Genomic DNA, 23,695 nt, shown 5'->3' on the forward strand with positions numbered 1-23,695 from the left:
CTGAGACGGCCAGCAGTATCGTGACAAGTTGCAAAGTCTGCCAGCTTAACAACGCATACCCCCAATCTCAAGCTGCAGCAGGAACAAGGCTCAGGGGAACCAGGCCCGGTATCTACTGGGAAGTAGATTTTACTGAAATAAAGCCAGGAAAGTATGGGTACTGGTACTTACTTGTCTTTGTAGATACTTTTTCAGGGTGGACTGAAGCATTCCCAACCAAAAGAGAAACTGCTCAGGTCGTAGCAAAGAAAATTCTGGAAGATATCCTCCCCAGGTATGGCTTCCCCATCCAGATAGGGTCAGATAATGGGCCCGCTTTCGTCGCTAAGGTAAGTCAGGACTTGGCTTCCATCCTTGGGGCAAATTGGAAACTACATTGCGCTTACAGGCCCCAGAGTTCAGGACAGGTAGAAAGGATGAATCGGACCTTAAAAGAGACCTTAACTAAATTGACTATAGAGACTGGCGCTAATTGGGTAGCCCTTCTCCCCTATGCTCTGTTCCGGGCCCGTAATACCCCTTACAAACTGGGCCTCACCCCTTACGAAATCATGTATGGCAGACCTCCACCCCTGGTTCCTAGCTTAAAAGATGACCTGCTTAAGTCTGAAACAGAAAATGTCTCTGAATTCTTATTTTCCTTACAAGCCTTACAGAAAAGTCACCAAGAAATCTGGCCCAAGCTGAGAGAGCTATATGAGACCAGTCCCCCACCGACACCCCATCCGTACCAGCCGGGAGACTGGGTCCTGGTTAAGTGACACCGACAAGAGACCCTAGAGCCCAGGTGGAAAGGACCACTCCAAGTACTCCTGACCACACCCACCGCCCTGAAGGTAGAAGGCATTGCGTCGTGGATCCACTACACCCACGTCAAGCCAGTGGACCCAACCTCCGACCTTCTGGGGCCAATCACGGCGGCAGCGGCTGAAGCACCGGACACGTGGACTGTGGACAGAGCTAAGAACAATCCCTTAAAACTCACCCTGCGCCGGCAGCATAACTCACTGCAAACATGCAGTTAGGTAGTCTAACTCTAACATTAATCGCCCTAGTGGCCGCTGGGGAAAACATAAAGCCAGCTCCTAATCCCTTTGTCCGGAGATTCTGGCTTTATGAAAACCGAACCCACCCTGGGCAACCTCATAAGCCCGGGAAATTAGTGGCCAGTGCAGATTGCCCCTCCTCAGGGTGCAATAGCCCAATTTTACTAATTTTTACCGATTTCCCAGTAGCCAAACCAGTGGCACCAATAATATGCTTCGAGTATGATCAGACTGAATACAATTGTAAGCACTATTGGTGGCACCAAAGTGCCGGCTGCCCTTATAACTATTGTAACATCCATAAATACCAATGGTGGGCTGGAGAAGAACAGATAGATCCCAGATGGCCCTTCCATCACAGACGAGATAGAGACCTTTCATATACATGGATAGTTAGAGACCCCTGGAACTCCCGCTGGACCACGCCTCAACACGGGGCTGTATACTACTCCTCCGCCTCCACATGGCCTAGCAGTCACCTCTATCTGTGGCGGGGTCTAGTGCAGGTACGGCCCCTGGTCCATGGAAATATCCAGCGACAAGAAAACCGCCTGACACAAGATTTACGTCCTTTTTCCTGGTTAAAATTATTGCAAGAAGGATTAGAACTTGCCAACCTTACAGGACTTCACAGCCTGTCTGGCTGCTTTCTGTGTGCCACTCTAGGGCATCCACCGCTAACTGCTGTCCCTCTGCCATGGGGATCATCCACCTCTGCCCAAGCTAACAACCACCAAAACCTCTCATATGCCCCTATCCCTAACGTGCCACTATACCTAAACCCCAGTCAAGAGAAGTTTCCCTACTGTTTCTCAGGAACTAATTCCAGCCTCTGCAACATCACTGCAACGCCCCCTAACATCACCTTAAGGGCTCCATCAGGCATATTCTTCTGGTGTAATGGAACATTATCTAAAAACCTATCAAGCCCCTCTGTTACCAACCTACTGTGTCTTCCTGTCACATTAGTTCCCCGGTTAACTCTACTTACTGCTGGCGAGTTCCTAGGGTATACCGGTAACTGGACTAGTGCTGTTATTCACCCAGACCCTAGACCGAGACCTGCATGAGCCATATTTCTCCCCCTCATTGCAGGAATCTCCCTCACCGCATCCTTCATGGCAGCCGGACTGGCTGGGGGAGCCCTAGGTCACACCCTTATAGAAAGTAACAAGCTGTACCAACAATTTGCCGTTGCTATGGAGGAGTCAGCTGAGTCCCTTGCCTCCCTCCAGCGGCAGCTCACGTCCCTAGCACAGGTAACCTTGCAGAACCGGAGGGCCTTAGACCTACTCACTGCTGAAAAAGGGGGAACGTGTATGTTTCTAAAGGAAGACTGTTGTTTCTACATAAATGAATCAGGACTCGTGGAAGACCGAGTCCAACAGTTACGCAAGTTAAGCACAGAAGTAAGAACACGGCAGTTTGCTTCAGCTGCAGACCAATGGTGGAACTCATCTATGTTTTCTCTGTTAGCCCCATTCCTTGGACCCCTGCTGAGTCTACTATTTCTGCTTACCGTACGACCTTGTGTTGTTAACAGAATTTTGCGGTTCGTTAAAGAAAGGTTTAACACTGTACAACTCATGGTCCTCAGAACCCAATACCAACCTGTAAACGCTGAAACAGAATCAGACTTATAAGACCCAAGATTGGCTCTAAAAAATACCTGAAAAGAAAGGGGGGGAATGAAAAGAGCCGTGCACATTCCTCAGCCCCGGGCTCAAAACAAACAAGCCCAGTACAAACACCACCAGGAAAGTCTCCGATAAGGGGACAGATGAGGGGACAGCCGTTCAAAGTTTTACTGAAAGAGCGGGAACCAAAAGAATTCCTTTGTTCCCCTGTAACTTTCAGGCTATAAAAAAGCAAACACTCGCATTGTTCGGGGCCCTCTTGTATGCGGTGAAATGGAGGGACCAGGTTCGAACTTGTAGTAAAGATCCTTGCCACTTGGCTTTGACTCTGGACTCTGGTGGTCTTCTTTGGGGAACAAACGGTCTGGGCATAACACAGGAACACCAGGGACAAGACTCCTTGAGTTCATAGCCTAGGTGCCTAAGGACACAGCATACAGCTTCCTTTGATCCCTTTGGAGATACAACCTGCTCTAATACTTGGGAGAGGAAGTGAAAGTCTGAAACATTAGTATCTGGAAGGCAGGGATCGGAGGAAGTAGATTCAGAGGTAAGGAGAATTTTGGGGCTGCACTTTGAAGAAATCCATGGTCAGGACCCAGGTGGTATGGGTCACAAGGAGAGGTAGGGGTGCACGCATGGGCAACTGTTGAGTAGAGACTTCTGGCTGCGCCATGATCTCGACCGGCCAATGCTGGGGGTTCAGGATGACAGCTTTCTGCCTCTAGTTGGCCCTCAGCTTCCCCCAGGAAAATTGAGAGTGGAAGCTGGTCCCAGGTAGACCAAAGCTCCCAACCCAGAAGGGTTGGGGGTTATTAGAAAGCCCTTCTCCGGACAGCATCACACCTGAGTCTTAAGTCCATCAGCCACGCTAATCGTTTTTAACTAGCTGACAGGTGCCCGGTATTTTCCTCCAATTCTAAGGGAGGATAGGACAGAATAGCAGTGAAAGTGGTGCAATATTAATTACCACTTTGGAGAATCCCTGTATGGTTGCCACCAAATGTTACGGGGGGCGGTCTTTGTTCTTAGCGCTCCCAAGATGGGGGTGGGCTGCTCCCAAGATGGCAACAAGCCTTTTGTTCTCTGACCTGGTGTTCTTGTCCTCATGGATTCCAAGGAATGGAACCTTGGGCTATGCAGTGAGTGTTATAGCTCTATTAGAAACCATGGGTCATAGAAGAGAACTATGGAACCCAGCAACTAGTGTTCAGCTCGATGAGGACAAACCAGGGCATTTAGCCATGCAGGAACAATGGTGAGCCTTTAAACTGATTGGGAGTGGCAATGGGTACCTAGCTGAATCAGGAGCACAGCGGACACCCTGCCAGATCCAGAGGGGTGGGAGTGAATGGCAGGTCTGCAACAGCGGCAAACAGCAGTGGTGGACAGGGAGCGAAAGCTCAGCTGAAGCCGTAATAAACACGGACCAAAAGAGTGTGCAGTTGGGAGATTTAATAGAGTGAAAACAGAGCTCCCATACAATGGCAGGGGACCCAAAGGGGGTTGCCTCTCCTTTTGAATTTTAATGCCCGTAATTCCCACATGTCATAGAAGGGACACAGTGGGAGGTAATTGGATCATGGGGGCAGTTTTTCCCATGCTGTTCTCTTGATAGTGAGTGAGTTATCAAGAGATCTGAAGGTTTTTGCCAGGTGCGGTGGCTCACGCTTGTAATCCCAGCACTTTGGGAGGCCAAGGTGGGCAGATCATGAGGTCAGGATATTGAGACCATCCTGGCTAACATGGTGAAACCTCGTCTCTACTAAAAAGACAAAAAAAATTAGCCAGGCATGGTGGTGAATGCCTGTAGTCCCAGCTACTCGGGAGGCTGAGGCAGGAGAATGGTGTGAACCTGGGAGGCAGAGCTTGCAGTGAGCCAAGATCACACCACTGCACTCCAGCCTGAGTGACAGAGCGAGACTCCATCTCAAAAAAAAAAAAAAAAAGGAGAGAGAGATCCGAAGGTGTTATAAGCATCTGGCATTTCCCCTGCTAGTTTTCATATTCTCCCATGCTGCCTTGTGAAGTGGTGCCTTCTGCCATGATTGTAAGTTGTCTCAGGCTTCCCCACATGTGAAACTGTGAGTCAATTAAAACTCATTTATTTATAAATTACCCAGTCTCGGATATTTCTTCATAGCATCATGAAAAACAGACTACTATAGTTGGGGTGCTTACTTTAGACTGGGCAATCAAGAGGTCAGCTGAAGTCTGAAGACAAAGAATCAGCCATTCAAGATCTAAGTGAAGAACATTCCTTGAAGACGGAGTAGCTAGCAAAAAGGCCCTGATGAGGGAACAATTTGTCATGGGAGCAGATCAGAAAGAGGGTGACTGAGGCAGGAGCCTAGTGGGCAAGGGAAGGAGTGGCTCAGAAGAAGGTGGAGAAGGAGAGCAAGGTCTCACACCCCATGGGTTTCTGAAATCCCTCAATCACGTTGACACATTCAGGAAGATGCAACATCACACTCTTCACATCTCCTCTTTGAATCCTTCACCAATCCTTCTCTTGGGGTTTGGCCATGTCCATAGGTAGCATCATCTCTCTGCAGATAGTTTCATTTCATACTGTGCTCAATCAATGGTATTGTTAGATGCCCATACCCACTCAACGTCTTGTTGTAGGGTGGATGAAATTTCCCCCTTCTCCTGTTGCAGTAAATTATATTAAATTGTGTTATAATTTTTATTGTCTCAAACCCATTTATTTAATCTCTTTATATAAATCAATTTATTTATTTGATAAATATTTTAGCCAACAAATATCTATGTAGTGCCTAATGATATATGTCAGGCAAAATGTTATTGGGCATAAGTCCAATATGGGAGTAGAACAAGCAATAAATCTCTAATAAACACCATGTTGGACACAGAACCATGGGTCCCTCTGCTGACCAATATGTTGTTATTTGATAAAACTGGTTATTTCTGGCTTCTTTCTTCAGAATGATTTTCCTCAAGGAGATGCCACATTACCTCCTGTAACCAGACTTCAGAGGTTCAATCCACCCATTAACAAGATGACACTCTATTAGTTGAGCCTGTGGGCAGACTTTGCCTAGACTATTAATGGTCTTAAACATGTTAATGTTTGTGAAATAATAAACTTAACAAAACGTGAAGTTCTAAAATTGGATTGTGGTGATAGCTGCAGAACTCTGTAAGTTACTAAAAATCAATGAATTTTACGTTTACAATGAGTGAATTTTATGGCATATAAATTATACTTCAATAATTTTTTTTCTAAATCCAGAGGAAAAAATGCCTGCTATAATCCATATGAGCCAATATTTTAGGAGAGATTAATCTAAAAGAATTACTTCCTTTTTAACCTGAAGTTTCAATTACTACAGATAATATAAAACACTACTTGCTCTATAAACATCTTTTGCTTGGTTTACTGCATCTTCCTGATCTCTTCCATGGCACTCTCAACAACAAACTTTTGGTCAACAAATTTCTGAAAGGTATAGCAGCTCACCAAAATTCCCTCTTTAGCCCACTACTCTTATTATCGAATAATTACAGGATAAGGTTTGCAAAAAGAGGCATTGGCCAGGATTTTTGGACAGGACCCTGGCGAAGAGTCATATGCTGGCCTACTTTTAGGGGCAGAAAGAATTAGGGAACAAAGTAAAATTCACAAGGAGATTAACGAACATTTTTTAAGTTCAAATATATGGTAAAAATCAAAAGTGTGTCAAAATAACAATTTGGCAGGATTCTTGCTTGGTCCACAGCCAGCATCCTGATAATAATTTTTCCTGTATTGGTATGTTAGTTAATTTATGGAATTTCACAGTCCTTTGTCATTGTTATTTTTCATTGGTTTCCTAAACAATGCAGAAGTATTCATTTATTTTTAAATAAAAAGCAATGAGATAAAGAAAAATAAAATAAAGTTGAGATTTACAATTTTTAAAAATGTATTTCCCTTTTTGTTCTAATCCACTTTCAGTCAATCTTGCCAGCTATCTTTGCTTGGGAATGTTTTCGTAAACTATTACATTGTATAACTTACTTGAGTAAATGCATGGAATTATTAGAGGATTTTTTGAATAAGCCTATGGCCTATAGTGAAGGCAGTTAGCCCCATTTTGATATATAAGTGCTTCTATGATAATTAAAAAGAATCTCTTCATCTCTCAGTTAAGTATTATATGAAACCAAAGCCTCCCTGCTTTAGGTGTTTGTGTCGCGAGACAGCTATAGTAGAAAATAATCATGTCTGGAAGTGTACCATACTGGCAATTAACTTTTAATGACCCATGAAAACCCCAGTATACATTTGGTTATTTTTTTTCCTCAATGTCTGAGAAGACCATGGGGCATTTGCTGGGGATGAAAGTCTAATAGCACTTTCTGGCCAAATCAGTATCAAGCCATTTACTTCAGCTACTTATTACACCCTTGGATGTAGCTCAGACTGTTTTCCATTTACATTTTGTCTTTCTATTGCTATGACTTTTCTTCCTTCCTTTCTTTTTTTTTTTTTCTACATAGATCTGCTGCACTGTCAGAATGATTTCTGCTGGTGCTTTGCATACTCTTCACTTTAGTTAAGGTTTGCCATTTATCAAATGTGACCTACACATGTTATTATATTGTTGGATTCTTGCAAGCACAATTCTCCGTCTCCCAAAACTGGTTAATGCCCAGTTCGTGCTTGGATTGCCAACTTTCTGTAATACTATGCCAATTGGGATTATGTTACCTCTCTGCTTAAATCCTTCAATAATTCCCCACAGCTCTCAGGATAAAATCAAAACCCCTTTGCTTGCATACTCGTCTCTCAATACATGCCTAAGTTCTGCCTGCGAGTTCAGGCTCATTTCTCACCAACATCCCCATACAACCTTTGTTTTCATCCTTTGGAACTTTCTATAGTTCCTTTGGACGTCTTGCTTGTGAGCCTGCAGTTTTCTCCATCTTCATCTTTCTCAATCCTCACTTCTTTCATCCAATTGACTCTTACTCATTAACAAAACATGGCTTTTTATTCTGCCATTCTCTTGTATTTCTTGATCACAGTGTTTACAATACAGTGCTGTCGTTGTTGAGTTAGTGGCTGTTCTCCTCTAATAACACTTATGCTTCTCAAAAAGAAATACCCATTATTATTTGGCTTTAAACATCATATCCTATTAAATGTTTGTTCATACTGGATATTTGACGGATTTCAAATGAATGAATGAATGAACAAGGAATATGTGTTGGGCTTGGCTCAATTAATCGATTGAATACTGTTACCACTTTATGGGATGAAAATCCTAACAGTCATTCTAAAGTCTTAGAAAATAATTCTAATGGCATCAACTAAATCTGCATTTTCCCATATGTCTTAAAGCTATAACCATTCTGACCCCAATAAAATGAGCTCAAATCTCCTTCTCATCTTCTCAGCCCTCCCCTTTGCTTAAAAGGCCATGGAAAATGTCTATTTTAGTTTTAAACTCAACGTCCAAACCATAGAATTATTGAATGAACCAGAAGTTGTTAAGTAGCTATGTGTTAAACCAATACTTCTTATTATTCATTAAAATACAAAGACAGATATTTGGAAGCATCTGATATACAAAGACAGTACAGTTTTGTCTGTGCTTCAATATCTGATTGATACAAATTTCTTAAGGGATTCCCCTGAGACAGGTTTGAAATATACTGTTAAATGAGAAACTGTTTATAAAAACCCTCTCCCCAAAACTTGTCTTGTTCTTTTTCTTTTAATTGCTTTAGTTAATATACCTCCTTAGTCAATATACCTTCTCATATACCTCATACCTCAGGATGGTTTGTTGAAAATCCAAATTGTTTATCTGCCATGCCCTAGCACTGTTCCAAAGTACCATATATCCTGGAATAATGACTTGCAAGAGAGACAAAAGCATACTCTAAAGCTTCTGTGTTTAATGTGAATTCTTTCCTGATGAGGCCCAACTGGGACTTGAGAGTTAGGACAAGTTATACCCATTGCCAAAATTGAGGAAATAATCACTGGCTCTGCAAATAGTAATGCACATGATCAATTCAGAAACCAGAAATCACTTTTAAACCTTTCTCTGTCCCCATATCCTGTCACACAATCCATCCTGTCTCTTCTGTATTTTAACTACCTCTCAAATCCACCAACTTTCTCATTTTCCACTAGCACCATCCTGTATGAAACCATTATTATTTCTGACTTCAATCTCCAAAGGCACTCTGACAGCAATCTAACTTACTTCCCTTCCGTCTCAGTGGCTGCACTTCTTTGTCCACACTACAGCCAGAGATCTCTAACAGTCTGATCACATTGTTCTCCCTCATTAACTCCATCAAAAGTTTCCTGTCGCTCTTAGGAAAAAGTCTGCAGTTGTTATTGATGCAGGTTCCAGTTTACATCTGCAGGTTTAAGACTTATCCATCCTACCTCTCTTCACTAATTCCTTTTCAAACACACACACACACACACACACACACACCCCACTCTTAATGCCTATGATCCACTCAATCTTTCAATTTCTTGAGTGTGATATATTTTTTCTTCTCTCTCTGTTGGAGCGAACAACATCCCATTAGGTGCTCCCAAAGTCCCTTGTTAGTGCTTCTGAAGTACCCTGCTATATTATGTTGTACTGTAATATCCTCTTTTTTTTCTTTTAACCAGAGAGTCCAGTCAAGGCCTGACACTGGCTGATACTTTTTAAAGCTCTTATGGGATTAAAAAATAAATGACTGTATTCAAGTTTCAGAATCCATGTTGGTTGGATGGCTTGTCATCATTTATATAGTGCCCTGAACTTAATGGGACAATTAAATTTATCTTCTCTATAGCCAAATGGCATTGATTTTTTTTATCTGCACATCCAGAGGACTTATTCATAAATAACTATGGAGACTGTGATCAATAACAGCCTACATTATCATCCAACACCAATGGAAAAAATCCTGCTTTAAACTTTCTTAGTTTGAAATCCAATTTGCTATGACATTTTTTTCACATATATCATGCAGTCTCTGCTTTGAAAGGGTTCCAAATATGATTATCTAAGTAATGTATTGATCACAGAAACCAATAATTTGTGAAGTTCTGTGATGACTCCAGGAAGTGCTACATTACTTCAATATCCCAGATAAAGTTAAAATTTTTAAATAAAGAAAATAATTAACACTTTCAATGTATGAGAAGAAAGGTGAGCCAAGAAAGGTGAACAAAATCTCCCTTGAATGGGCTGGTAGAGAATAATTTTTTATGCTTTCTCTTGTTCCACCTAGGACTCTTCTTTATACATAGTAGTTATTTAACAAAGACTTACTCAATTAAGGCTGTAATACATATCAAAAATGAATACTCTTTTTGTTGTAAGGTTTAGAGTAGACTGTATCTCCTTGTGTTGGAATCTTCTGTTTACAGAAGAAAAACAAAAGCTGATCTGTTCTAGAATATGTTTCCTTAAAGCCTTCATTTGATTATGTTGCATTTAGGATGAGTGACTCCATTTTGGTTTGGTCTAGTCTGCTGGGGCCTAGTGTATAACCTCAGTCCAAACAATTGCCTCCCATAATTTTGTTTTTAAATTTTCCCCCTTTTAGTCAAGTTCTCACTTTAAGTGAGAGTATGACTAAAACATAGAGCCTTAGCATCACTCTCAGTTACCATCATTTTGGATTTCTAGTCTCATCACATCATTCATAGGTTACAGTGCCCTCAGGATTACACATTTCTTTGAGCTCTTGCCATTCCAGTTGAAGAAAGACCATTTGACATTCCAGAGGTGGCTGCATGCAAACATTTACAACCTTTGAGAGAATACAATGCACTAGGTAGACTACTATGGCCATCAGGAGAATAATGCCAAAAGTTTGGAGTATGCTCCTTAGCCAGAGTCCCCATGAACCAAACCAATCAGAATCAAATAGATCAAAGAATGTGCTACATAAAGAATCTACTTGCTTTAGTCAAGCAGCCTGCTCTTAATCCCCTACAACTGAATATATGTAATACTCGCTGTATTTTTCCATGGGCAATAAGAAGTGTTACTAAACCCACTGTTCTGCTATTTCCTAGTGAGTTTCAAGACTAAATAAGTACATTTATGATGGTGATAGTGACATCAATGACTAAACTTTTGGTCAATACCTCAAAATTGAGAGGATAACTAAAAGGGGGAAATTGTTAAATCAAGTTTAGCCTAAAGAGGCCTCCTTGCATATTTTAAGTTTAGATTAAAGGTTTATCTATACATAGTAAATTATAACCTAAATGGAGGTATAAACAGATTGTAACTTACTCTTGTAACAGTGAGTTTTGGCCAAAGGGGGCCAAGTGTTCAAACCATACTCAAATAAGGCAAATGCCGAGCTGTAACCAATCCGGCTGTTTCTGTACCTTATGTCCATATTCTGGACATCATTTTCCTTTTCCTATCCACAAATCTTCTTCCATCACATGGCTGCGCTGGAGTCTCTCTGAGCCTACTCTAGTTCAGGAGGCTGCCCAAATCACTAATTGTTCTTTGCTCAAATAAACTCTGTTAAAACATTTTTTAAATTAAATACTTTTTATCAGGAATTATTGTTATAAAATATTCATTGCTTCGCGATTATTGATTAAATATATTTTTACAGACAATTCTGCCTAGTACTCCTAAAAACATCCTACTGAAATTCTACTCTTTTAACCTTGCCCTGTTTGGGATTGCATAATATATTTGCAAAAGAGAGATAACTATCTAAAATCACATCTGTGTAGATATTAGTGTCAACAACACTATGTATGTTCTCTTTATTCTATTGCCTATTTAACCTTTTGGATGAGTTGAGTAGGTAATGAAGCCTTGCCTGTTTAATCCTATGAGATGGATTGCTGTCCTAACTTCCGTATCTTTTAACTCAATTGAGGCTGTTTATTCATTTATCAAACATTTAAGGAGAACCTATTACCTGTATGTTTATGAAGCTGCACAAGATAATGGAGATTCAGCTGTGAGCAACAAAAGCATGTTCCTGCTCTCATGAAACTTACTTTCTAGTATAAGTGACAGAGAACAATAATTAAGTTCATAAAACTGGCTCCTGACCTGATCCATTTTAAAAGTTCAGTGACACATAGTCATTATTGTTTGGATAATTAGATTGTGAAAAATAAAAGAATTAACTAGATAATTTGTGGGAAGAAAAGAGCAAGTTTTATCTAACTTACCCAGACCTGCTCTTAGCATCTTTTACTTGGGAATTATACATTCTCAACATAAAAGGGACCTAGTTCTATTTTGTCAGTGTCATAGAACATTACATCTATGTTAGTATTTTAACAAAAATTCTACTACTTTTTTTAAGTAAATAAATTCCATCAAAACTATTTATAGCTCATTCATTTTTCTAAGTATGGGGTATTTATAGATGTAAAGAGATACAGTGCTTTTCAACCAGTACCAATATCACAGAAAATCTATGATGGAATACCCAGTTGCAAGACATTTCTTCTCTTTCATGTAGATGACTATCTGTGCCAAAGCAAGGATTAGGTAATTGCTATAAAAGCACTCTTATCTTATGAAGCCTGCTGGGTAAATAAAAATAGGACACATTTAACTCTGGTTAATTAGAAAAATCTTTAAACTTCTAGGTTTTGATATTTTTATGTGTAGGAGAGGATAGGCATAAAAACATGGAATAAGCAGACCCTCTACAAAACAGTAGTTTATTGCTAAACAAATACCGCTTTCCTTCTTTGTTTCAGTGGAAGATTGTGTCTATTTTTCTTTTTTTTTCTTCATCATAGTAATTTTTATTATTATTATACTTTAAGTTTTAGGGTACATGTGCACATTGTGCAGGTTAGTTACATATGTATACATGTGCCATGCTGGTGCGCTGCACCCACTAACTCTTCATCTAGCATTAGGTATATCTCCCAATGCTATCCCTCCCCCCTCCCCCAACCCCACAACAGTCCCCAGAGTGTGATGTTCCTCTTCCTGTGTCCATGTGATCTCATTGTTCAATTCCCACCTATGAGTGAGAATATGCGGTGTTTGGTTTTTTGTTCTTGTGATAGTTTACTGAGAATGATGATTTCCAATTTCATCCATGTCCCTACAAAGGACATGAACGCATCATTTTTTATGGTTGCATAGTATTCCATGGTGTATATGTGCCACATTTTCTTAATCCAGTCTATCATTGTTGGACATTTGAGTTGGTTCCAAGTCTTTGCTATTGTGAATAATGCCGCAATAAACATACATGTGCATGTGTCTTTATAGCAGCATGATTTATAGTCCTTTGGGTATATACCCAGTAATGGGATGGCTGGGTCAAATGGTATTTCTAGTTCTAGATCCCTGAGGAATCGCCACGCTGACTTCCACAATGGTTGAACTAGTTTACAGTCCCACCAACAGTGTAAAAGTGTTCCTATTTCTCCACATCCTCTCCAGCACCTGTTGTTTCCTGACTTTTTAATGATTGCCATTCTAACTGGTGTGAGATGGTATCTCATTGTGGTTTTGATTTGCATTTCTCTGATGGTCAGTGATGATGAGCATTTTTTCATGTGTTTTTTGGCTGCATAAATGTCTTCTTTTGAGAAGTGTCTGTTCATGTCCTTTGCCCACTTTTTGATGGGGTTGTTTGTATTTTTCTTGTAAATTTGTTGGAGTTCATTGTAGATTCTGGATATTAGCCCTTTGTCAGGTGAGTAGGTTGCTAAAATTTTCTCCCATTTTGTAGGTTGCCTGTTCACTCTGATGGTAGTTTCTTTTGCTGTGCAGAAGCTGTTTAGTTTAATTAGATCCCATTTGTCAATTTTGTCTTTTGTTGCCACTGCTTTTGGTGTTTTAGGCATGAAGTCCTTGCCCATGCCTATGTCCTGAATGGTAATGCCTAGGTTTTTTTCTAGGGTTTTTATGGTTTTAGGTCTAACGTTTAAGTCTTTAATCCATCTTGAATTGATTTTTGTATAAGGTGTAAGGAAGGGATCCCGTTTCAGCTTTCTACATATGGCTAGCCAATTTTCCCAGCACCATTTATTAAATAGGGAATCCTTTCCCTATTTCTTGTTTTTCTCAGGTTTGTCAAAGATCAGATAGTTGTAGATATGTGGCGTTATTTCTGAGGGCTCTCTTCTGTTCCATTGATCTATATCTCTGTTTTGGTACCAGTACCATGCTGTTTTGGTTACTGTAGGCTTGTAGTATAGTTTGAAGTCACATAGTGTGATGCCTCCAGCTTTGTTCTTTTGGCTTAGGATTGACTTGGCAATGCAGCCTCTTTTTTGGTTCCATATGAACAAAGTCTCAGGATACAAAATCAATGTACAAAAATCACAAGCATTCTTATTCACCAACAACAGACAAACAGAGAGCCAAATCATGAGTGAACTCCCATTCACAACTGCTTCAAAGAGAATAAAATACCTAGGAATCCAACTTACAAGGGATGTGAAGGACCTCTTCAAGGAGAACTACAAACCACTGCTCAAGGAAATAAAAGAGGATACAAACAAATGGAAGAACATTCCATGCTCATGGGTAGGAAGAATCAATATCGTGAAAATGGCCATACTGCCCAAGGTAATTTACAGATTCAATGCCACCCTCATCAAGCTACCAATGACTTTCTTCACAGAACTGGAAAAAACTACTTTAAAGTTCATATGGATTGTGTCTGTTTTTCAATCACAATCATCTGTGAGAAATACTGAAAATGCAGCAGCCACTGAGGCACCCATGTAGATAATTAGAATCACTAGAATCCACATGCTATTAATGGACACAGCAGATCCTGGTCTGTATTGTCATAAACTTAGAATTGCACCATTCCTCTGGGATGTCCTTCTACCTGCAGAATCTAAAAATGTATATTCTGGGAAGGGCCCGTTATATAGGGAGACATTTGAAGCTTTTTCAGTAGAACTTAATTCTTGTCATTTACTCATGCATGAAATCATTGAAAATGTATTTGTTGAGTGTCAGTGTAAGCAAACAAGTGTCAATATAAGGAGATATTACAGCTTTCTTAAAATAATCAAACCTGGATTCTTCCTAAAGTGAAGGGATGCTCTTGCTTATCTTTCCTTTGAGAATTGCTCTCTAACTCTTGCTGCCGCTGTGACAAGGACCTTTGTATTTCTTTACAGACTAAATGACAGTCAGGTGAATGCATTACAGCATACGAAGATAAACAGTGTGCGGCTCCTGCCTTCAAGAAGATCACATTCAGGAGGATGATGGAGATAAGAAAGCTGATAATATCAAGAAACTGTCTTATAACTGGGTATTTAAGGAGGATTAATAGAGCACAGAAGATCTTTTAATTATCATACATCAAGTAAGGCTCCCTAAAGACAAAGGGACACTGAAGCTAATTTTTAAAATGTGTAGAAAGGAGTTGAGCAAATGAATAAGTGAGTAGAGAAAACAGGATACGGGCATTCCAGACGAAGAGATTAAGAGTACAATTGGCACAGTCATGAAACAGCACAGCATTTAGGGAAATACAAGCACTTGGGTATGAATGGAATAAATGGCATATTTAAGGAAATAGGATTAAGTAAGTCCAGAGAAGTAGACAGAAGAATATTTATGAAAGACTTTACATCTCAGATTGAGGAATTTGAAATTTGTCTTTGAAGCTTTACGGGAGGGCCACTGGGGATCTTGAGCAGGAAAGTAAAATGATTCCATTTAAATAGCATGAGCTCAAGTGGAATGCGTCTAGAGGCAGAGAGATTTGGAAGGGAGGTCATTGTAATAATCTAGACAAGAAATAATGAGAACCCAAAGAAGTGACGAGAGTAATGATTGCTGGAAGGGAGAGGACAGAACAGTTTTGAAAACAATCAGGAAGCAATCTGTGACTGATTGGGTTTTAGGGGTGAATGAAAAGCAGAAATGTCAAATGCATTCCAGGTTTTGGTTGGGAAAACTGGCTGGACAGAGAACAAAGGAAGTCAAACCTATATTTTATTGTCAAATTTAAAATATTTGTGATATCTCTATATGCAGAAATCTGGTAGGCCAGTCATATAAAGGTGTGAAACAGAGTAGGACATTCTGGGCTAGAGATGACTATACCAGTATGTAAGGGTTTTTGGTGCTACCGTTAGCCACCTACACTGTCAAAAGTGGTTATAAAATGTATCGTTTAATGAAATAAATGTGTTATCATATTAGTATTATTGTAGAGTATTTCCAGACTTACTGAATCTAAACACACTGAATTAAATAAAATAAAAAAGTATAATTTTTAATAACTTACTAACCTAAAATGTGGATTTCTTCAAAAATTTTACACAGAACCACTTTTACACAGGACCACACTTCAATGCCATAAGATCACATCATAAAAGAGGATATCCAATAACAAGACAGAACAACTGGAACAAGCTACCACTCTTCCTGCTTTATAATTTTATCATGCATGAGATGGGGGAAAGGCCATCATTTGACGATGACCTATTAACTCAAAACAAAAAATGGCCTTGTTTGCCATGCCAGAGAGTTTAGATTTTAGCCACATGATAGGGAGCCATTAAAAGGTTTTACAAGGAGAATAACAATACCAGACTTAATATTAAATAAAGTTAATGCTAGCAGCAGTGGAAATGATGAGACGGAAAGAGGAAAGTTGTGATCAGGCAAGAATTTGGGGGAGTTATTTCAAGAATCTAAAGGAAAGTTTGGTTCATACACTAATAGGAGAACAGATTATAATTCCAGGTACTGGAAATAATAATAGCATTAGTAGTAGTAATAGTTAGCATTTATTGAATACCTATTATGTGCCAGGCACTTTTCTAACCCTAACATTAAGTAGTATTTTACTTAATTCTCATTAGCACCCTATGAAGTAGGCATTATTATTTTTCCCATTTTATATGCGAGGAAACAGATACCAAGAAACAAACACACTCAATATTATACAGCTGCTAAGTTATAGAGTTAGAATTTAAATTTAGACTCTGCAATTCTAGAGTCCTTGCTTTTAATCATGACGCTTCAAAAGAATCCCTGACAGAAAGAGTGGATATCTATGGGTCATTCTGAAGGCATAAGGCTTGTGTAGCTGTTACGGGTCATCATCTGAAAATTAAAATTCCACCCAAAGCACTCAGATAGCATGTCAATAAACACCAAATAAAGGAAGAAGCAAAAGAGTTATCTGTATACACCTTTGAAAATTATTGGATTTCCAAAACCATTGTATCCAGTGTCAATAACACTCAACTAGGTGTTACAAAACATATTAGTTTCACTTAGCTGAGTGACCAGATAATTGCTAGGCCTTGGACTCCTAATATACCAGATGTAAGGGCTGGAATAAATTATTTTCAAGACCTTTTCCAGGACTAACACTTGACAATTCTCAGTGTTAGCCAAGAGGGTGCTACAAAGCAGCTATTGGTTTGGCTAAGCAGGCAAAGCCTTGGTGGTTGTAATATGCTTGGCAAATGGTAGATTGTATTGAATAGTAGGGGTGAATGCATTTGTCCCTGTCAAGAATTAATTGTCTCATTCTGTGGTCACCTTCATCTCAGGCTATTGGTTTACTTTGCCTGGACTTCAGTTATTAATAAAAATATAAAATTTGAAAGGTCAGGGTCAGTCTCTACAAAAACATGCCTCATTGATGCAACTTAAAAGGAATTCCAAGGCCAAAGAGAATGGTCACCAAGGGGTCAGGATCTTCTGCTGAGCAACAGCAGAAAACTCAACGTATTTGCTTGCTACTAGGAGCTCTTCAATTCCTTTTTAAAAACATTTGAATAAAATCAACTGGTTCAGATAAAATCAACAGGCTTAAACACAGTAAATCTCCACCTACTTTTTTAACTTGTGTTCCTTTTCAGAGGGTAACCTCTATTTGCAGTTTCTTTCACATTGTTTCACAAAATTTATTCTTTTTTTTATTATTATACTTTAAGTTTTAGGGTACATGTGCACAATGTGCAGGTTTGTTACATACGTATACATGTGCCATGTTGGTGTGCTGCACCCATTAACGCATCATTTAGCATTAGGTATATCTCCTAATGCTATCCCTCCCCCCTCCCCCCCACCCCACAACAGTCCCTTGTATGTGATGTTCCCCTTTCTGTGTCCATGTGTTCTCATTGTTCAATTCCCACCTATGAGTGAGAACATGCGGTGTTTGTTTTTTTGTCCTTGCGATAGTTTGCTGAGAATGATGGTTTCCAGTTTCATCCATGTCCCTACAAAGGACATGAACTCATCCTTTTTTATGGCTGCATAGTATTCCATGGTGTATATGTGCCACATTTTCTTAATCCAGTCTGTCGTTGTTGGACATTTGGGTTGGTTCCAAGTCTTTGCTATTGTGAATAGTGCCGCAACAAACATATGTGTGCATGTGTCTTTATAGCAGCATGATTTATAATCCTTTGGGTATATACCTAGTAATGAGATGACTGGGTCAAATGGTATTTCTAGTTCTAGATCCCTGAGGAATCGCCACACTGACTTCCACAATGGTTGAACTAGTTTACAGTCCCACCAACAGTGTAAAAGTGTTCCTATTTCTCCACATCCTCTCCAGCACCTGTTGTTTCCTGACTTTTTAATGATTGCCATTCTAACTGGTGTGAGATGATATCTCATTGTGGTTTTGATTTGCATTTCTCTGATGGCCAGTGATGATGAGCATTTTTTCATGTGTTTTTTGGCTGCATAAATGTCTTCTTTTGAGAAGTGTCTGTTCATATCCTTTGCCCACTTTTTGATGGGGTTGTTTTTTCTTGTAAATTTGTTGGAGTTCATTGTAGATTCTGGATATTAGCCCTTTGTCAGATGAGTAGGTTGCAAAAATTTTCTCCCATTCTGTAGGTTGCCTGTTCACTCTGATGGTATTTCCTTTTGCTCTGCAGAAGCTGTTTAGTTTAATTAGATCCCATTTGTCAATTTTGTCTTTTGTTGCCATTGCTTTTGGTGTTTTAGACATGAAGTCCTTGCCCATGCCTATGTCCTGAATGGTATTGCCTAGGTTTTCTTCTAGGGTTTTTATGGTTTTAGGTCTAACATGTAAATGTTTAATCCATCTTCAATTAATTTTTGTATAAGGTGTAAGGAAGGGATCCAGTTTCAGCTTTCTACATATGGCTAGCCAGTTTTCCCAGCACCGTTTATTAAATAGGGAATCATTTCCCCATTTCTTGTTTTTGTCAGGTTTGTCTAAGATCAGATAGTTGTAGATATGTGGCATTATTTCTGAGGGCTCTGTTCTGTTCCTTTGGTCTAGATCTCTGTTTTGGTACCAGTACCATGCTGTTTTGGTGACTGTAGCCTTGTAGTATAGTTTTAAGTCAGGTAGCGTGATGCCTCCAGCTTTGTTCTTTTGGCTTAGGATTGACTTGGTGATGCGGGCTCTTTCTTGGTTCCATATGAATTTTAAAGTAGTTTTTTCCAATTCTGTGAAGAAAGTCATTGGTAGCTTGATGGGGATGGCATTGAATCTATAAATGACCTTGGGCAGTATGGCCATTTTCACGATATTGATTCTTCCTACCCATGAGCATGGAATGTTCTTCCAAAATCTATTCTTTAACAAGCATTTAAAATCTCCTTCCCTTCTACACACATTTAATTATACTTTTCTGAAACTTACCTTCATTAATAAGTATATTGGACATCTGTTCTTATCTATGCACAGAAATAAACATTATTTATTTGCCTGCTGATGAGCCATATTTTATTTACCAGTACCATATTTTCTTAGCTATTTGGCTATACCACAATTTAATAAACTGTGTGCTATTAATTGGCATTTAGATTTATTTCAGATTTTTACCATTGCAAATAATGCTTCAATGAAGATAGTTTGTACATTTATGTTTGCATACTTAGAATAAGTTCCTAGATGTGAAATTATGGAACTATGGTTAATTTGAAGAGTTCTTTACATATGAAAAACATTTGTACTTTCTTTACAAATATTAAAAGTAAGTTTCCTAGATGTTAAACTTTTTTCTTTATGGTGTTTGGCTAAAGAACTTTAAAAGTATATGTGCAGTAAAAATTATTTCTTTGTAACTTTGATTTATTTCTTTCAAGTAGAAGGGACTTTATCCGCTCAAAGATTATTGCCTTTGCTTTCTCTAGTACTTTAATTTTATTTTTAATATTTGAATATTTGATGCATGTGAAACTTATTTTGCTGTAATAGATGACAAAAGAAACCAGGTTTATTTACTAGCTAGCTCTTTTCACAACATTTATTGAATACTTTATCTTTTCCTAATGACATTTATATGCCAAATTTTATATATAGTATATTTGGGACTATTTCCTTTTATCTAATTTCTCTGTGTTTCTCTACATCAGTATGAATTTTCTTTAATTGAAGTGGCATTTTAATATGCTCAAATATCATGTATGATTACACTATTCCTTTATTCCATTTTTTCTTTCTCTTTTTTAAAAATCAGGTTAAAGACAGCAGAGTTTGATACTGAGGCTAGATGAAAGATGTCCTTTTTATTTTTTAAAGTTTGAGACTCCTAAATGGCAGATTAGACTTATAAGCAAATACAAACATGTATCTAGATTTGTCATTTGTGATTATAGGACTTACATCAGAGCCTCTGTCTCCTACACTCTTATAAACAGTATTATTATGGTATAATTTATCAAAAAATGAACATATTTAATATGTAGAGTTTGGACATATGCAGACTTTTGGGATACCATCACCACAATGAAGGTAATAGACATTTCTAGCATCTCCCAAAGTTTCTTTGGGTCCCTTTGTTTTGTTGTTGTTGTATTGTGATAAAAATGCTTCAGATGAGTTCTCTTAACAAAATTTGAAGTGCATAAATCTGTGCTATTAATTATAGGCACTATGTTGTACAGATCTCTAGAACTTATTCATCTACCCTAACTAAAACTTTATAAGCATTGAACAACTTTCTATTTCCCCCACCCCTCAGCCCCTGACAACCACTATTGTATCTTCTGCTTCTATGAGTTTCACTATTATATTTTCCTACATGTTTTGAATTATATTCAGCCGGTACAATACAGGAAGTTGTATCTTCTTTGGCCAATTCTTACGCTGATACAAATCACAGAGTATACATTTCATGGGCACAACACATGCAAAAGATCAAATAGTTGATAGTTTTGCTTTTTAATAATTCCTAATATTCAGCACTTCTAATTATGATTAACCTGCAAGATCTTATTACTTAAATTATATGTCATATTTACTATATCTAGTATATTCTGGAAGTTTTTGCATTTGGAATGGATTTTCTTTGTGTTTGGTTGGTCCTATAAAATATTCTATTTTCTGATTAAGTTTGCTTCAGTGACTGCATCCCTGGTGGCAATTGAAAGAGAAGCAGCAAATGTGAGCATCTAAATCTTTACAAATTAATGCCATTGATAACCCTGTTTTGATTACTACTTTAGCCCCCAGTGATAGAAATTTTCTTTATGCTACCAAATTTAGGCACATACACAGAGAGAGCTACTAAGCTGCCAATACCAAAGGCTTAAACCTTTCATTAGCACAGTAAATGAATCTGAACCTAGCATAGACTGTGCTGCACCTCTACAATTTCCTGGTGCACTTTGGAAATTAAGAAGTGGGAATGCAATCAACATGATAATTTGGCCAAGCTCTGGAGGAGAGATTTCAGAGTTAATGTAGAGCATATTTTTAAAAGAATAAATGTAAAACGACCTGAATCTAAAGAAAGGTAATTTTGAGAATGAGTTATTTGAAATAAGTATTCACCAAGTTTAAAATACTTCTAGAAAATATTCCATGTTTTCATAAGGGCATTTTGAGCTTAAATCAAAGACTATCTAATAAATAATGCTCTGACTACCAACCAGAGAACTAGAGGGCATATTTACAGTGCTGCTCGACCAACTTTGGCATTCTCCTAATCTACATGCACTGTACTACTTAATTGATAATTGGAATTTGGAGCTGACCCTTGAAAAAGTATGGAGATTGGTAGTATGCATAAAAGTAAAATATATGTCTTAGGAGAATGATGACCACAAACTGGAAGCAAAATGTATAAAAAATTTATATAAAGTAAATTAGACTAAAAGAATTGGAAACCAACCTATAATCTGTGGTTTAAACTTTATGTATTGGATGATTTTTGCTTCTGTTAAAGTTTTTTCTATGCCATTCTATTTTTGCTGGATGGGTGGGTTGAGATATGGGATGCTAGTTGTATTTTCAAGGGAACTTAGGTTCAATACAAAGGTTAGCAATATTTGGCTGGGATTAACTGAACATCTGTATGTATAAAATTAAAGTATGAGGAGTTGAGGCAGAAACTTGGGGAAAAGTTACATAGAAGTCCAGATGACTGCTCCATGAAAGGCCAGAAAAAGAGGAGAAATCTGTGTGTAAACCATCAGAATGGAATTGTTTGGTTCTAAACAAACAATTAATATTAATGCCAGTATGGTGAAATTAATGCCAGTATAAAAAGGCAAGTTCAGCCCCTTTTAGTTTCTGTTTGCTCTTCTGTTTCCCACCATGTGATGACACAGCAAGAAGACCCTCACCAGAAGTCTTCTTGGTGACTTCTAACAGTCACCAATTCTAAACAGTTCTAAACAGGTTCCAAGAGGGAAGTGGAATGTTGGTGAAGTAATATGCATATATTTCCTTAATCCATAAACGGTTGTCATGGCTTTTTATAAGGAAACACTAAAGACACGGACACTGTCCTGGTCCTGACCTGAAATGCCTAATTTCAATTCTGTCATTCCATTATCTACCAATCCAAACCCAAACCCATTCTTTAAGGGTTGGGTTTACTTATATCTCCTCAATAAAGTCTTCTGTAATGACAAAATTCAGGGATTCTCAATGATGTCTACACAATTAAATCAATAGTGAGGTTTTTGACATTTGTTTTTAGTACCAATGCCCATACCTGATCCTAGGTAAATTTTATCTGGCTCCTAGGAGGTAAATTCTAGGCTATTTTATAGTGGGATATTTTTAGAATTTCCCCAAGTACAGCCAAGGGTAAATTTAGACATTTCTGATCTCTCTTCTTTTGCTGTAATAGAATCCCTGACTTTTAGTTGAAAAAATGGCTCCTATCTACAGTAAAAATTATATTTTCTAGCTTTCCTTGCAGCTTTGTGTAATCATGTGACCAAGATCTGGCAAAATGTATACAGGTAGAAATGTCATGAGATTTTCTTTCTGCAATCATCCTATATTTTGTTACCTAGAATACAGATAAAAGAATTTGAAGCCATGTGTGGAAGAGCAACTTGATGGTAAGATGTCCATGACATCCTGAGGAGGCATGCTAACTTTAGACTGCCTTTCAGATGTTGTAAGAGAAAAACAAACTCCTATTTTACTTCTATGTCTTTTTTATTTTTCATAGATAATCTTAATTCTAAAAAAAACAAATTTAACTTCAAAGTACAGTGCTGCATACAACTAAAATATTTGACATTGTTTTTACCAAATAATAAGTAGCAAAGGCACAGATATTGCCAACTATGAAGCTAGTGGCTCCTATTGTACTATGGCAATTAAAAAAAATGTAGTTAAACTGCTGCCATTGATGTCTTGAAAGGCAGTTCACATATCCACTGAGATTGTAGCGTTATGACAAATAACAGGAACAGTTTAGAATACATCATCTGTGTTGGATGGTTCATTCTGATTTCAATAAAGTAGGCATAGAGCAAATATAACTGCTAAAATAGGCACTTTCTACCTATAACCAGAATTTAAATTAATGGATAGTCTGTAATTTGAGGCTTTGCATGGTTAAAAAGCCAACTACTCTGTACCCCAATGTCTCAGTTCATTTCGTGCTGCTATAATAAAACATCAGAAACTTACTAATTTAGAGTGAACAGAAATTTATTTCCTCACAATTCTGGAGCCTAGAAAGTTTAAGATCAAGAGGCTGACTTCTGGTGAGGGTCTTATTGCTGTGTCATCACATGGTGGGAAACAGAAGAGCAAACAGAAACTAAAAGGGGCTGAACTTGCCTTTTTATACTG

Source organism: Pan troglodytes, chromosome 10 (assembly GCF_028858775.2).
Source record: "Pan troglodytes isolate AG18354 chromosome 10, NHGRI_mPanTro3-v2.0_pri, whole genome shotgun sequence".
In the NCBI taxonomy this organism is placed as follows: domain Eukaryota; kingdom Metazoa; phylum Chordata; class Mammalia; order Primates; family Hominidae; genus Pan; species Pan troglodytes.